Source organism: Muntiacus reevesi, chromosome 9 (assembly GCF_963930625.1).
Source record: "Muntiacus reevesi chromosome 9, mMunRee1.1, whole genome shotgun sequence".
Lineage (NCBI taxonomy): Eukaryota > Metazoa > Chordata > Mammalia > Artiodactyla > Cervidae > Muntiacus > Muntiacus reevesi.
The window spans coordinates 6,614,606-6,631,891 of NC_089257.1; the positions used below are offsets into that span (position 1 = coordinate 6,614,606).

The 17,286-nt window shown below is 44.0% G+C and overlaps 2 pseudogenes; both read left to right on the forward strand.

Moving 5' to 3' along the window:
• The first annotated feature begins 412 nt into the window (after nt 1–412).
• Nucleotides 413–5,412, forward strand: LOC136174466 (TP53-binding protein 1 pseudogene; annotated as a pseudogene).
• A 10,816-nt stretch (nt 5,413–16,228) lies between these two features.
• LOC136175277 (olfactory receptor 4C16-like) lies at nt 16,229–17,162 on the forward strand (annotated as a pseudogene).
• Nucleotides 17,163–17,286: the final 124 nt, after the last annotated feature.

A 17,286-nucleotide genomic window follows, 5' to 3' on the forward strand; every position in this document is an offset into this window, starting at 1 on the left:
CGTGTGTATTAACATAAATCTGAATCCTGTGACGGGGTTGTGGACGCATCATTATGGAGATTGTACGTGGCAGTAAATTATGCTGTCATGTCCCAGAGGGGCAGAGAGGTCACAAATGACACTAATGTAGGCATTTAGCTCTTCTACCCTTCAAATGCTGAATTCTAAGGTGATAAATAATTTTGGCTGAAGACCAAGCATGAAACTGAACTTCACAAAGTCCCTATTTAACAATCTTTTGAAAGATACTCAAATATGAGAAATAATTGACTACACATTGAAAGGTTAGCCTTAGGTGCCATGTATGTAGACAAAGAACACTTCACAAAGGGACACCATGTCTTGAATGTGAAGATGGCTCTGGGCCCATGACCTGAGTGACAGGAAGTGGGAGAAGAGTGATCTTAGGAAAATGCGCTGCATGAAAGCAGAGAGTGGGCATGAACTTACAGATGGGGAGAAAGGAAAGGGGCCTTGGTCTCCACCCCTGACTGCGCAGGGCACAAGAGACAAAGGCACCATTCAAGGTGGCTGATGTAACGTCTTCAGAGAACCTTTTATTATGTTGGGGGAATTGCAGCCTGCTACAGGAGCCATTTTCAGTAGCTTGATAGTAGGATTCAGCTCCAAAGCTTTTTTCCAAGAAACCACTGTTGCTAAAAGAAGTTGTCATTGGAGAGTTGATAAACCAAAGTGTCCATTAGTGTGGATAAAGTTTTGTCACCAAGTGTTCTGAATAATTAAAACATTGCATCATCCACGGACACCGAGGGACTGCATTGGAAGGGGGCAGTGACCACGGTTTGCCGTAACTTCAGAGAATGCACTTTTCCTGACCTGCTTCATGAGCCAAAGGCAGGAACTGGAGCCCCAGGGCATCTGTAAGTAAGGCGGATCTAAAGAATATGTCATAGTCCTTGCCTCAATGTAGCTCATGACTCCAAGCAATTACATTCTAGAGAAACACCTGGCATTTTCATGTAGAAGTCTCTACATCAGGGTGTAAATACATTGGATTAAATTTAATAAAGGCTTTTTTTTTTTTTTTTTTAGAACAGTTTTAAGTTCACAGTTTAGTTGAAAGGAATGTACAGGTTTCTCATATACCCTACCTGTACTCATCTGTAGGAACTCCCATTATCAACTTCTCCTAGACTTGGTTGTTCCAAACAAATGATGAACTTACATTGACACATAATAACCCAAAGTCCATAGTTTACCTTAGGGTCTCTCCTGTGGTTGTATATTTCATGAATTTGGAGAAAAGTATAATGATATACTTTTGATATACATCCATCATTATATCAATAGTGTCATAAAGAGTGTTTGCACTGCCCTAAAGATCCTCTACACTTCACCTATTCACCTCTTGCCCACCAACTCATGTTGAATTTCTGATTTATGTAATAGAATAAAGGTTATATATCTTTTTGAGTCCTTCACTCAGTGTCAGGAATCTGTCATAGGTTAAAGTCCTTGCAGACAGTGCCTGCCATTATATGGTACCAGGTACTGGGTTTACTTAGGACTCAAGGTCCTGGAAGTTAATCTATTTATAGAGCTGTTTAACAAGTCGATGGGAAAGTAAATATGATACATCACATCATTTAAACAACAGGATATATTATTCTACTTGGTTAGGGTTTTGAATCTAGGCCATATTCTGTTAAGCAAAGAACTATGATATCATGCAACACTCTAATAAAGGTCCTTCATTATAATGCCTCTTCTTCTAAATTCTAAAAGTGGTCTTTAACCGAAGTATGCATGCAGGCGTATGGAAATACTTTTATAAATATTTTCCATATTGATAGAAACATCATAAACCACTGATATAATTGTATAGATCACATATTTTAATGATATCTAATAAATAAGAATAAGTCTTTCTGCCTCAAAGAAATTTTCTTTCCTTCACAGGACTCTGGTCCACGTTAGTGTTGAAAAAATTGTCTTACAAATGACAAGGAAAAAGAGGTTAAGAATTGACATTTTTAAATTGATATTGAAAGCTATGAACTCAGGTTGTTTTGAGATTATAATTTTATCCAAGGTCTTAATTGAAGCAACAACAACAAAAGAGAACATACTTTTGTTTAATTCTTTGCTAATCTTGTGAAAGTTTTCATCTCTGGTCACAAATACTCTATTTGTCTTCTTTTCTGGCACATAACTAGATTGCATCTCCTTACTCCTTATTGAAATTTATGATATTATTTTGTAAATCTTAATACTGGCACATCCTGAAACCTATCAATTACACTCATAGGAAACATATTTTTATGTTCATAATTGCTGTTGATAGTAGTCAAATATCTATTGACTGGATATTGAATAAACACATTTTGAAATAATCCCATAATGGAGTGTGATAAGGCCATGGAAATGAATTTACAGCTAAATTCAACAACCAAAATGAAATATAGTAGGGCTGGATAAAAAAATAAAAGCAATTCCAAGAAGTCTGCATATAGGATGTTATGTTCTGTAAAATTCAAAGCCAGGGAAAATATATATAGATAAAAATGTTTTATTTTTAGGACAAAATTAAAATGTTACTTTTAAGAAAAGGTGGACAGCAGATAGGAAAGTGTTTAAAATGTTTAATTATGGGTAATATTTTAGTTCTTGATATGGTACTAAGTTTACTAGGATTTATTTTGTTATTACATGAATGCCAAAAAGCAGTATGGAGTAGGAAATGACAACCCACTCCAGGATTCTTGCTTGGAAAATTCTATGGACAGAAGAGTGGCAGGCTACAGTCCACGGAGGTTGCAAAGAATCAGGCATGTCTGAGTAGATACACCTGAGCAAGCGTGCATGCAAAAAAAGGCAATAATATAAAATGAATAAATGAAAGATGGTAAAATTTTTTGGTAATGGGTGAATTCTACAGCTGAAAATTTATTATAAAAATGGGTCTCTTCTATTGGTTGGATCTGCTTCCTTTTTGTTGACTTCATTTTTAATCAGGCTGTCTCCATTATGGTAAAATTAGGCAGGAGTTCCCAGTCTCCATTTTTGGTAATTCTATTAGGAAAATAAAAGATAGTGACTTTTCTCAATAGTGAAGAAAAATTATTTTAATAAGATATTTTCCTGAATAAGTGTCTCTTTATTAGTTATCAAAACAAATGGAAATGAATTAGAAACAGATGAGATTTCTACTCAGTGTTCATATACATTTTAATCCTCAGACTACTTGTTGCAAATCTGTGGTTTCTTGGTGAAGGAAAGCTCTAGCACACAAAATAAAATCTTGTTTCAAGCACCCTGGTGCCTTCCCTAGATGTAATTACAGATAGTTTACAAGGGATAGCGAATAAGAACAGAGGGGCGCCCTCCGACCGTAGAGAGTCAGGAGTGCGAACCGGAAGTCTCCCCTCACAGACCGGCGGCTCCTGAGGTGACCTGGGGGGACTCCAGCTCCTTCTCCTCCAAGGCCTCCAGCTCACACGCACGTCAAGCGGGCCGAGCCTGTCCGCCATGCTCAGCAGCGGCAGCCCCGGGAGAGGGGCCGCTCAACCCAAAGGGAAAACCAGCGGGACAGAGCCTGCCGAGTGTGCCTTGCCCAGCTCCCGAGGAGGCCCAGGGAAGCCGAGTCCTAGAAAGGGGTCAGTCAGACAGGGACGCCAGTGTGTGAGGGGCATGGTGATGCGGGCCTTGGCATCAGACAGGCAGCGAAGGCTCCAGTCACGCCTCGTGGGCGAGGCCAAGGGGCCGCCCGCCTTCTCGGACCACTGGAACCAGGGAGGCAGCTGTGCCTGGCCCCCTGGCCATAGAGGACATTTCACCTAGCACGTCGCCGGACGATAAATCCTTCACCCGTGTCCCTCGCGCGCCAGGCTCAAGCAGACGGGCAGACGCGGGTGCTGGTGCTTTGCGTCCACGCGACTCTCCCGAGGTTCCATTCCAGACTGCTGCTGGCCCTTCAGAAGGCTTAGATGCCTCCTCTGCAGGGAACAGCTTTGTGGGGCTCCGTGTTGTAGCCAAGTGGTCATCCAATGGCTATTTTTACTCCGGAAAAGTCACACCAGATGTCGGAGCCGGGAAGTGTAAGCTGCTCTCTGATGATGGGCCCGAGACTGGCGTGTTGGGCAGAGATCCTGCTGTGTGGCCCCATCCCCCTGGACACCGACGTGCCCGCCTCTCGGAGGATGGGTATCTCAGGGCAGGAGTGGTAAGACGGCACAGAAGGAGTCTGGAGAGCATCAGAGCCTTGAGAAAGAAGGCCAAAGGAAGTGGCCCAAGCGGATGGCTGTCATGCTGTCCTTGGAGCAAGGAAGCAGACTGCGAGAGCGGTGTGGCCTGGGCCCATGGGAGGCGGGAACGCCCCGCACCAAGGCAGCAGGCGGCAGCTTGGACAGTGTGGTGGACGGGAGACGGGGACGGCGAGGTAATGTCAACTCCCCAGCCACCGCACCACGTCCAGCAGCAGCAGCGCCACCCCTACCCGAAAGGTCCCGGAGAGCCCTCGTGCCTCCGCGGGGGCCCTCTGGCCAAAGGAAGCTCGTCACCCCTGAAGAGGAGCGGCCCCTGCCAAGCGAGGCCGGAAATCTGCCGCTGAGAAGCCTGGTGCGGCGGGGGCAGGAGAGTTTGTGAGCCCCTGAGAGTGGCGACAACCCGGGTGCGCTCTGCCCTGGAAGAGCAGAGAGGGCCTCTGCCCCTCAACAAGACCTTGTTTCTGAGTACGCCTTTCTCCTCACCAGGCCACAGCAAGCGAGAAGCTGGCTAGCCGCTCCAAATTGCCAGATGGTCCTGCAGGAAGCAGCGAGGAGAGGAGGAATTTGTACAAGCTCCTCCTTTCAACAAGCGGTACACAGAATGCCAGCTTCGAGCAGGAGCTGGCCACATTCTTGAGGAGGTCAGTGAAGCCCAGTAACACCGCCCACCAGTGTCCCCTAACTGCGCGTCAGCGCTGTCGAACCCGGAAGTACTTCCTGTGCCCCTGGGATTCCTTCTGTGGCTCCTGTCTGCGTCCATGACAGCTGCCATGCCAGCCAGCTCCAGAATTACCGCAGTTACCTGCTGCCAGCTGGGTGCAGCCTTGAGGGGCAAAGGAGTCTGGATTGGCACCCCCGTGAAAACCCTTTCCAGATTCTGAAGGTACCCTTGGTATCAGACCAACAGCAGAATTTCCTGGAGCTCTGGTCCGAGATCCTCATGACTGGGGTGGGGGCAGCCTCTGTGAAGCAGCACCATGCACATGCCCATAACAAAGACATTGCTTTAGGGGTGTTTGCCGTGGTGGTGACGGACCCCTCATGCCCAGCCTCTGTGCGGAAGTGTGCTGACGCATTGCAGCTGCCTGTGGTGGCACAAGAGTGGGTGATCCAGTGCCTCATTGTTGGGCAGAGAATTGGATTCAAGGAGCATCCAAAGTATAAACATGGTTATGTTTCTCACTAAGGATACTTGGTCTCACCGGTTTTATTCCCTGCTGTTGTGGTGATTGTGTCTTTACCAGGTTTGAAATGTGTCTTGTGTGTAACTGGATTCCTTGCATGGATCTTGTATATAGTTTTATTTGCTGGGCTTTTATGAAAAAATAAATGTTGAATCTCTTTGGTTGTAGTAAAAAAAAAAAAAAAAAGTAAAAAGAACAAAGGAGCACCCTAGAGCACTGGGTGGAGCAGAGTAGCTTTTTTGTGATCCACTGTTTTTTTTTTTTTTTTTTTTAACTAAAGTCAATCTTGTTTTCTTCCTCTCCTCTGTCACTCTTCCTGCCATCCATTTGAATTTTCCTCTTTTTCTCTGGTAAATTTGGTGAGCCCAAGGCACCTAATGCCTTCCTGAGTATAAGGAAGGGTAATTTATTTTTCTATTGGCTAAGTGGACAAACCAAAAGCTACACCTATTACAACATTGGGGATGTTAGTCATGAGAAAGGAAGGGGAACTTTAGGAAATACTACTAAATGCTAATACATAACGTCATTATGTCTTAAAATATTCCCTTTAGAATGCAGAAAGGTTTATTTTTTCTCAGCATTCCAAGAGAAGGCTGTTTTGAAAAAGGATGGAAAGATTTGACACTAATTTAGAGGGTTCTATCAGGTAAGTGAGAGATTACTTACATGATTGCACTGAGAAAGGCATCATGCAGAATAATTTAACAAATTTAAAAAAATATATTTCCATATGACTTTTTCCCTTGAAGAAGGAAATAGAAACTAATACAGATAATGACTGTGACATAAGCTTCTTGGAGAATGCCAGCCACTCCACATCCAAGAGACAGCTTTAAATAGATTGCTGTATATCACAGATTAAAAGTATTACTCTTTGCATGTTTCTAAAATGATATTTTAAGAATATAACTTGTAGTTGATATGCATCCAGATTTATTTTGAAACAACGAATAACCACACCTGATGGAAGATTCAGAGGAAACATAACAAAGTGAAAGTTAATAATTGCATAATGAAGGTGAAGGGTAATGTGCCATATATGTGGGGGGAAATTTCCATCTTTCTCTAATTTAGGCTTTTGAGGGATAAAGAACCTTGGGTAGATCTGTTCACCTTCCCACAGAGAAAGGTACATTTTTCATAGAAATTAAATGAATATAGAGAGTTTCCTAAAGATAGAAGTGAAAGAGAAACCAATCAGAGAGGGTGGTATAGTTTTAGAGAGTCCTAAGGAAACAAACTTTTCACTGTGGCTTCTGCAATAAAACAGATTTGTCAGGTAGAAGGGCTTCTCTGGGGGCTCAGATGGTAAAGAATCTGCCTGCAATGTGGGAGACGGAGGTTTGATTCCTGGTTTGGGAAGATCCCTCAGAGGAGGGCATGGCAACTTACTCCAATTTCTTGTCTGGAGAATCCTGTGGACAGAGGAGGCTGGCGGGCTGCAGTCCATGGGGTTGCAAAGAGTCGGACATGACTAAAGTATTAAGCACACACAACCCCGTCAGGTAGAAGGATCAACATGACACCTCGTGCTTCACTCTCTTTTGTTCATCACCTTTTCTGTGTGATTTTTCTTTCAGCTCATCTCTTTTAGCTCCCAACTCAACATCATGTGAGGTGAGCAGAAGTAACGCAACTTAGATTAGGAGTAGGCCTTCCTACTATCAGGTAGCTTTTGCTTAACAATGACCACTGTTTGCCAATTAGGACCAATTAGCTTTCACCGATGTTTGCCAATTAGGAAATTAGGAACTGGGTGGAAACCCCCAGGAAAGTCCCGCCGGCGCGAAAGTATTGACCAATGAAATTGTTTTGCAAATGTGTAACCAATCCGCTTCTTATTCTATAAGTTTGTGTAACAGCTTGGGCTCGGGGCTCTCTGACCCGCACCACTGCGTTGGTTGTGCAGGGAGTCCTGACTCGAGTCTGTAATAAACTTCCCTTCCTGCGAGCTGCATTGTCTTGGAAGCCTTCTCTCTTCCCGCTCGTGGATTCGGACATCGGGCATAACATTTGGGGGCTCGTCCGGGATCCCTTTACCGGGGGAAGAGAACACTTCCAGGACAGAAGGGAAGGATAGATAATAGCACCGGTGCTCAGGAAAACTCAGGGGGCCCAAAAACCCAGCGCTGTGTTAACTGTCCGTGTGTTTGTCTTTGGTGTGTGTGCCAGCATTGTCTCAAGACAGGAAGCCCAGAGTAATTCCGGGGCCCTGCTGTAAAGCAAGGGGAGGTATCTGGCACAGGGAAAGTCCAGAGTAATTCCGGGGCCCTGCTATAAAGCAAGGGGAGGTATCTGGCACAGGGAAAGTCCAGAGTAATTCCGGGGCCCTGCTGTAAAGCAAGGGAGGTATCTGGCACAGGAGAAAGCTTTCTCTAGCCGGCGTAAGGCCGAGGCCAGCGAGCACGCTGGAAGGCAGCCGGCTCTGTGGGAAAGAGAATTCCTCTCCTGATCCCGAGTCTGGTCTGGTCTGGTCAGGGGGCCCGAAACTGTGTTGTCGGCCGATGTTTGTCTGTCTGTGTGTTTGTCTTCGGCTCTCCGTGTTTGTCCGTGTTTGTGTGTGTGCCAGCATTGTCTCTGGTTTTTAATTAGACTCTTTTCAGGCAGGAGTTTCAGTGAACAGGCAAATGGTTCTGGGGCAATTGATGAGTCCCGGCCAGGGCTACACTCTGGCGGACTTTGAAGGCCCTACAATAAGTGAGCCTCAGTAACTAGAGCCCAACCAGGTGAAACTCTCCTTTCACTATGATTGTCAGCAACTGTTGCAGGAGCGAATTCTGGCAGAAGCACGGAAATGGGTCCCAGGGGTCAACGGGAGGCCAACCGCCCAGCCTCATCTCGTGGACGAGGGGTTTCTTCTGTTGCGGTCTAACTGGGATTTTGAGCGAGCGGAAGGTAGGGAGCGTCTCCGAGTGTACCGCCAGACTCTGATGGCAGGCCTGCGGGCCACAGCAAGAAAGCTGACAAATTTGGCAAAGGTTCCACTGAGAGCCCGGCAGCCTTCCTAGAGAAGCTAATGGAAGCTTTCAGGCAATATACACCTATGGACCCCCAGGCTGAGGAGTCACGTGCTGCAGTTCTGTTAGCATTTGTAAATCAGGCAGCCCCAGATATTAGGAAGAAATTACAAAACAGACGATATTTATTGAAAGCAGCTGAAAAGGTATAGGGAGACCCCAGAAGAAAGGGAAGAACGAATTCGACGGGAGGAAAGGGAATTAGCTGAGAAGATCAGGAAGGAAGATAGAGAATATAGAATGAGGGGAAAGCGGAAGAACTAGAGGGAGCTAGCCCAGACAGAATTGAGGGAACCTCGAGACCCCTGGACGAGAAAAAAGGAGAAACCAAAAAAGCAGGCCCTAAAGAAAGATCAGTGTGCCTACTGCAGAGAACAGGGGCACTGGAAAAACAAGTGCCCTAAGAGGGACCTGAGGAGAAGTATGACCCAGAGACAGAGAATTTCCCCTGGAACTCAAGTTCTATATGCGGGGGAAGACAGTGACTAGGGGAGTCAAGACTCGGCACCCCTCCCCGAATCCTGGGTAACCATATATGTGGAAGGGAAACCTGTTGGCTGCATGGTAGACAAGCTTGGTGCAAGGAGCCACAGGGACAAAAAGATCTGGGGACCCACCAGGAGTCCCATTCGTTTTTGGTGATACCAGAATGCCCAGCCCCTCTACTTGGAAGAGACATGTTGTGGCTGATGGCATTCCCTGTGGATATGTTGGATAATTGCAGTTATGAGGAACTGGAAAATTCTGCTGAAGATTACATGTTGGATCTGAGGTATGGGGACCCTGAAAATCTGGAATTAGCCTGTCAAATGTAGGCTGTGTACCTCTCTATGGTGGAGATTAGACCCAGAAAGTTACTCACTCACAGCTGTGGCACTTTACTTTGCTGATCAGTGGTGGGCTATTGAAAACATCTGTCTCTTCTAGAGAGGCTTAAGTAGGTGAGAACTCTTGGGGAGAGAATGGTTATGGACTTGGACAGCCGATACATGTCTTATCCCTAGCCTTAAGAGATGAATAAATACCCGTTGGCCTGGGCTGAAACGGCAGGGATGGGACTGGCCAAACAGACATCCAGTCATCATCGAGCTAAAGGCCTAGGCAACTCCTGTGAGGGTGAGATAGTACCCCATGAGCCAGGAAGCTCGGCGGGGGATCACTCTCCACATTCGACGTCTCATGGATGCTGGGATTCTCAAGCGGTGTCAATCCCCTTGGAACACCCCCTTACTGCCGGTGAAGAAGCTAGGGGGGACAGATTACCTGCGAAAAGTCAACAAACGGGTGAGTGACATACACCCCACTGTCTCTAACCCATATACCCTCCTGAGCAGTTTGCTGCCTGAGTACACTTGGTACATTGTGTTGGACTTGAAAGATGCCTTTTTCAGCCTACCTCTGGCGGCCCAGAGCCAGGAGGTATTTGCCTTTGAGTGGACCGAGGGGGAAGGCCAACTGGTAATCCCACAGAGGTTCAAGAGGCTCTGAGTGAGGACCTCTACGAATATTGGACTTGCCACCCAGAGGTCCTTCTGGTGCACAATTAATAGCCCGGCAAGAGGTCACCTGTTTGGGGTATAAGATCAGGCAGGGGCAAAGGTGGCTAACCCAGGCCATGAAGGAAACAATATTGCAGATAACAGAGCCCAAGACCCCCCGCCAAGTGAAAGAGTTTCTGGGGACTGTTGGATATTGCAGACTGTGGATCATGGGGTTTGCTGAGAAGGCCCGGCCCTTGTATGAGGGAAGTAGAGAGACCCCAAACTGGACTTGGACTGAGCCAATGAAACAGGCTTTCCAGATACTCAGACGGGCCCTACTAGAAGCCCCAGCCCTTGCCCTGCCTAACCCAAATAAGCCATTCCAGCTGTATGTAGCTCCATGATTGCAGCGAGATACTGGCGGAGGCCGTGGCGGCACGAAAAGACTTAACTGATGTACCCCTAGACAACAGTGAGCTAGTATGGTTCACCGATGGAAGCAGCTATGTAAAAGATGGGCAAAGGAAAGTGGGAGCTGCCGCGGTAGAATATGGCTCTGTGAAGTTTTATGCACTGTGTGGCTTTGGTGGGGTCTTAAGTTGTGGTCTGACACACACTGCTGTTGTTCCTCTGGATCTGGCGAAATGCCGTATGCAGGCGGACCCACAGAAGTACAAGGGCATTCTTAATGGATTTTCAGTTACACTCAAAGAGGATGGTTTCCGTGGTTTGGCCAAAGGATGGGCCCCAAGCCTCATTGGCTACTCCCTGCAGGGGCTCTGCAAGTTTGGCTTTTATGAAGTCTTCAAGGTTTTGTACAGCAACATGGTTGGAGAAGAAAATGCCTATCTGTGGCGCACATCACTGTATTTGGCTGCCTCTGCCAGTGATGAACATTGCTCTGGCTCCTATGGAAGCTGCTAAGGTTTGAATTCAAAACCAACCAGGTTACACTCTGAGGGATGCAGCTCCCAAAATGTATACAAGGGGGTTGCTCCTCTTTGGATGAGACAGATCCTGCTTTGAACGTACTGTTGCTGATTCCGTGGTGTCAGTGTTGAATAAAGAGAAAGGTAGCAGAACCTCTCAGGTCCTCAAGAGACTTGGATTTAGAGGTGTATGGAAGAGGCTCTTTGCCCGCATCATCATGATCGGCACTCTGACTGCACTCTGTGAAGGTCTACTTCAGGCTCCCTCGCCCTCCTCCCCCTGAGATGCCAGAGTCTCTGAAGAAGAAGCTTGGGTATGGACTGAATCTGCGTGTTGATAAAATACAACTGAACGAGAGATAATCCAGGCTTGCAAAACGTGCCAGCTGATGAGGACAGGAGAAAAAAGCAGCACACAGGAACGAGGTACCGAGGGGAAGCGCCAGGGCAACACCCCTTATAAGCTGATAGATTTCACTGAGGTAAGGCCAGGCAAGAACAGGTATCGCTATCTGTTGGTTCTGGTAGATACCTTCTCAGGGTGGGTGGAAGCCTTCGCCGCTATGGGAGAGACAGCAATAGTGGTTGCTAAAAAGATTTTAGAGGAAATAGTGCCTAGGTATGGGCTGCCGGTGATTATGGGCTCTGATAACGGACCTGCCTTTGTGAGCCAGATTGTACAAGGGCTAGCCTAAGCTCTGGGGATGAAATGGAAGTTATATTGTGAATATAATCCCCAGAGCTCAGGACAGGTTGAGAAAATGAATCAGAACGAAGTTGGCAATAGAGACTGGCGGGGACTGGGTGACCCTCCTTCTCTTCAAACTCTTTCAGCCACGTAACACCCCTTATAAGCTGCCCTTTTGAGATTCTGTATGGAAGACCCCTCCTGTGTGTATTAGAACCTAGATGGAAAGGCCCTTATGTTGTTTTCCTTACCACTCCTACTGCTGTAAAGGTCGACGGGATTGGACCCTGGGTTCACTGCAATCACGTGCGGCAAGCCACACCGGAAGAACAGGAGCATAATGGAAGGCAAGACCTCACCCGTACTCGTCTGCCGGGAGGTCTCCTAATTCTCCTGCTGATTATTGCAGGAGCTGAAGCTGTGTAACCTCTTGTGATGGGCCCCGGGAATGGGACGTAGGAAACAGAGATTTGGTAGACCCGAGTGTGGCGCAACCCACAGGGCCAAGTACCTCAGATATGGGTGAATCAAGCTTTACTATCTCTGCAAGGCCAAGGGTTTTCCTACAAGCTGCTGTAGATGACTTGATTTTTCTCCAACAGGGTAGGGTCTGCGAGGTTTCTATGCGGACCATACAAGAGTGGTAAGAGAATCAATCAGTCATTTAGAGAAGTCTTTGACTTCCTTATCTGAGGTGGTCTTAATTAGAAAGAGAACGGGAAGCCCAGCAGAGATGGTTTGAGTCTTGTTTTCAACTACCTTAATTTCCACCCTCCTGGGTCCACTTATAGTGTCAGTGGCCCAAGATGGAAAAGCGGAAGATTCCTCTCCTTGAACAACAGACAGGGGGGAATGTGAGGCGAGCGGAAGTAACGCAACTTAGATTAGGAGTAGGCCTTCCTACTATCAGGTAGCTTTCGCTTAACAATGACCACTGTTTGCCAATTAGGACCAATTAGCTTTCACCGATGTTTGCCAATTAGGAATTTAGGAACTGGGTGGAAACCCCCAGGAAAGTCCCGCCGGCGCGAAAGTATTGACCAATGAAATTGTTTTGCAAACGTGTAACCAATCCGCTTCTTATTCTATAAGTTTGTGTAACAGCTTGGGCTCGGGGCTATCTGACCCACACCACTGCATTGGTTGTGCAGGGAGTCCTGACTCGAGTCAGTAATAAACTTCCCTTCCTGCGAGTTGCATTGTCTTGGAAGCCTTCTCTCTTCCCGCTCGCGGATTCGGACATCGGGCATAACAATAATATCCCTTTATTACTGTTTTGAGAAATTTAGCTGTTCTAAAATTGGCCAAACTTGTTTGAAGAGTTAAAGTACAGTAGTTAGTAGAAGATAATGCTGTTTTATCAGTGCAGTTTTGTCTCTCGATTATTACAATTCATTTTTGTGTCAGATACCTTTGAGGATCTGATTTAAGATGTCAACACTTCTGGGAAAAGTCGACATATGGTCATACGGAGAAAAGTATAGAAAAATACCCGTTGATGCTAGAAGGATAGGAAGAATATCAAGGCTGTCCTTGCATTCTTGAAGGGCCAAGGATTCATGTAAAAAGTGTAGAAAACTCACAATGATCATCTTAGGCATGCCAAAGTTCTAAAATCTTACAGGGCCAAGTGGTGCTGTTCTGAGTACAATATGTTTTACTCCGGGTTGTGGAGCTGATTAAATTATTTAAAATTTATGCAATTTTGTTTTTTCAAATATTTAAGTTGGGGTCACATTTATCTGTTTACCGTACCATACATACTATACAGATGGCCACAGCAAATTAATAATGTGAATGTGTTTTTAATCAGAATAGTACTAAAACAATCAGATGATTATTACAAGAAGTAACTTCGAAGGTTCAGCTTAAAAACACTTATTAAGCATGTACAACAGCATCGAAACATGTATATTATCTATAGTGAAACAGATCACCAGCCCAGGTTGGATGCATGAGACAAGTGCTCGGGCCTGGTGCACTGGGAAGACCCAGAGGGATTGGGTAGAGAGGGAAGTGGGAGGGGGGATCGGGATGGGGAATACATGTAAATCCATGGCTGATTCATGTCAATGTATGACAAAACCCACTACATTATTGTAAAGTAATTAGCCTCCAACTAGTAAAAATAAATGACAAAAAATAAAATTAAAAAAACTCATTAAGCACGTACATTGTGCAAGGCATCAGGTTTGGATTTGGGGACAGCAAAATCCTGAAGGCTTCAAAAACTCTATATCTATGAAAGAAGCTAAAGGAAGCTCAGACAATTTTGATTTTAAGTATAATATGTGATAGTATAAGATAAGCTGTAAAAGAAACTCTTAGAGAACTGGAGAATTTCCTTCATCTCAAAGGGATTGCTGATGGCTTTTAGAAGAGATTATTTTTCTTTTTTTAATTAGTTTATTTTTTTTAATTGAAGGATAATTGCTTTACAAAATTGTGTTGTTTTCTGTCAAACCTCAACATGAATCAGCCATAGGAGCTCTTGACAGTTGGGTCCTGAATTTCAAGACAGCATAACTAGAAATAAAATTACAATTAAGGAAGGAAGGAGACTACTGAATACTCTATTGAGTGAATATTTGATAAAAACTCACAATTATTTGCAAGTTAATGATTAATCATGTGTATTTATGGGCTTCCCTGGTGGCTCAGATGGTAAAGAATCTGCCTGCAAGGCAGGAAACCTGGGTTTGATCATTAGGTTGGGACAGTCCTCCAGAGAAGGGTATGACAACCCACTGCAGTATTCTTGACTGGAAAATTCCATGGACAGAGGCGCCAGTCCATGGACTTGCAAAGAGTCAGCCATGACTGAGTGACTAACACACACACACATGTATTTATGATTCTTAATTTATCTTACAAGTGTATGTCCTAATGTATAAATAAAATTGTTCTAGAAATAGACAATTTCAAGAGATTGATAACATACAAAATAAAATCCGTATACTCAAAAGAGTGGCCACAATCACAGGCCATATTTTCAAGTACAAATCCTTCATGATGGATCACTCATCCAAATGCATAAGGAAAGGATGAGTTTATTGCACTGACCGAAATCCCAAGACACAGTTCCTTGACCATTTAAGATCTTTGCCAAAGATTGCACGGTCTAAAGAGACTATTTTCTAAAATACCAGAAATATTAAATAACTTTGACATTTTAGAGCAGGGGTTTTTATTTGCAGGAAGATAATATGTGATTCAACTACTTTGAGGAAAAGAAAATCTATTGAGGGGGAGAAAAGCAATAAACAGGGATCATTGTCTGTTTGGTTCATCAGTTTGTGCTTTGCTGGCTCGCAGCTTTCATGATGATGCACTGAAGATACGGGTGGGGCTGAGGAAGGATAGAGTGGGGGACGTTTTCCAAATTATATTTAAATCTGTCACACTCGGTTTATATATTTACCTGCAAATGGTGTTCTTTTCAGCATCATATTAGCAATAAAAACTTAGAGGAAAGATTTTGTTCTATGAAGTGAAGTCAGTGATAATATTTCTTTCCACACATGAAAAATTACTAATTTTTCATTGAAGGAAATGACTTTTCAAAGTTGAATAATCATTGATTTTGCAAAGACAGAAAGCAATTTGAATATAGGCAGTTACTGACTATCTGCTGTTCCTCTTGACTAAAGTTATAGGTTCCTCTCTCTCTTCTGAATATTTGTTCTGTTACAATAATGTGGAGATTCCGGGTACCCAGATAAAACAAATTATAGTGGGGATTACAACCATGATTAGACCTGAAAAGAGCTACCTGCTGACATCTCTTCAAAGGACCTCAGTTCTAAAATGCTTAAGCAAAGCTCTTAAAGTTTAAACATATAAACTATTGAGTGAACACCCCTTGTAATTTACAAGTAAGTTCTGGAACTCCGCATGTTTTGAAGGGTGTTTCCAGAAATGAGAAAAAAGAAAACTGGGATTGCAAATATTTGTGATATTATCAGCCATTGGAGAATATTCACTTCTCTCCATTAGTGTATGTCAAGTAGTGAATATCATAAAGTTATTTCAATAAGGACGTTATATTTGAAAGTGCTTTATCTTCCTCTTTTCAAGCTGTCACATGTGGACGGGAATGCACAGTGAAGTGGATCATATTATAGAGTAATAAAAATAAACATTTCTATAAGTAAGTATAACAAGCATAATATATATATATATGTATATATATATATGAATGATATATGGAGACATATTTAGGGGATGGGACTGGGCTGTAATTTTTACATTTATATTATGAACTTCCATAAGCAGTAAAATATATCCAAAATGCCAACTGATACACTCTCCAAACATGCTTCCTCCCCCCACCCCGATTAAATCAACATGGAAAGTAATTAAGTTAATAAAATGGAATTGTATTCCTTAACTTAATATTCATTGAGCAAAATTAATGAGAATCATGTAAAATTAACAAACAGTTGCATTTGAAGAGTGCTACAGAAAAGTCTACTTTTCACAATCTTATGTGGGACTCATAATGACCCCATGAATTTGTCATTACAAATCAAGTGTTGAAGTGACTTGTTAAGAAACCACAACTAAACTGTCCATGATGAAGAATATTTATCTCACTTAAAATAGTCCTAAAAATCACACATCACATCACAAATTAATTCTTTTCTATTTTTTGCAGATTAAGCATTTAACACTCACACCTTCCCCTCACTGATGAAATCATGCAACTGAATAATAATGTGACTGAGTTTATTCTGCTTGGGTTGACACAAGATTCTGTTAGGAAGAAAATAGTGTTTGCCACCTTCTTGATGTTCTATTTGGGGACCTTGTTGGGGGACCTTTCTGATTATTGTTACCATCAAGACCAGCAGGGCACTTGGGAGTCCAATGTATTTCTTTCTTTTCCATTTATCCTTATCTGATGCCTGCTTCTCTACATGCATAGCCCCTAGGATGATTGCTGATGCCCTTCTGAAGAATGCCACTATCTCTTTCAGTGAGTGCATGATCCAAATCTTTACATCCCATTTCTTTGGCTGCCTGGAGATCTTCATCCTTGTCCTCATGGCTGTTGACCGCTATGTGGCCATCTGTAAGCCTCTACACTACACGACCATCATGACTCATCGAGTCTGTGGTGTGCTAATGTCCCTGGCCTGGTTGGGGTCCTGTGTGCATTCATCAGCTCAGATTTTTCTAGTCTTGAGTCTGCCTTTCTGCGGTCCCAATGTAATTGATCACTACTTCTGTGACTTGCAGCCTTTGTTGAAACTTGCCTGTACAGACACCTATGTAACCAACTTCCTCTTGGTTTCCAACAGTGGGGCCATCTGTACAGAGAGTTTTCTAATGCTGGTGTTATCCTATGCCATCATCTTGCACTCTCTGAGAAACCACAGCGCTGAAGGGAGGAAAAAATCCCTCTCCACCTGTATCTCCCACATTGTCGTGGTCATCTTGTTCTTTGGTCCTTGCATATTTATATACATTCGCCCTGCAACCACCTTCTCCATGGATAAGATGATAGCTGTGTTTTATACACTTGCAACACCTTTGATCAACCCTCTGATTTATACCCTGAGGAATATAGAAGTGAAAAATACCATGTGGAAGTTATGGAGCAAGAAGGTGGTCTCAGATGACAAAAGATGAATGGAAGTTTCAAAGTTTTCTTCAGAGTTTGGATTGATCTTAAAGAAGCACATAGACAATAATATCCTCTTATTGTGAAGTTAATATAACACTAACTCAGAGCGTGAAGATTGCTTCCTTTAGT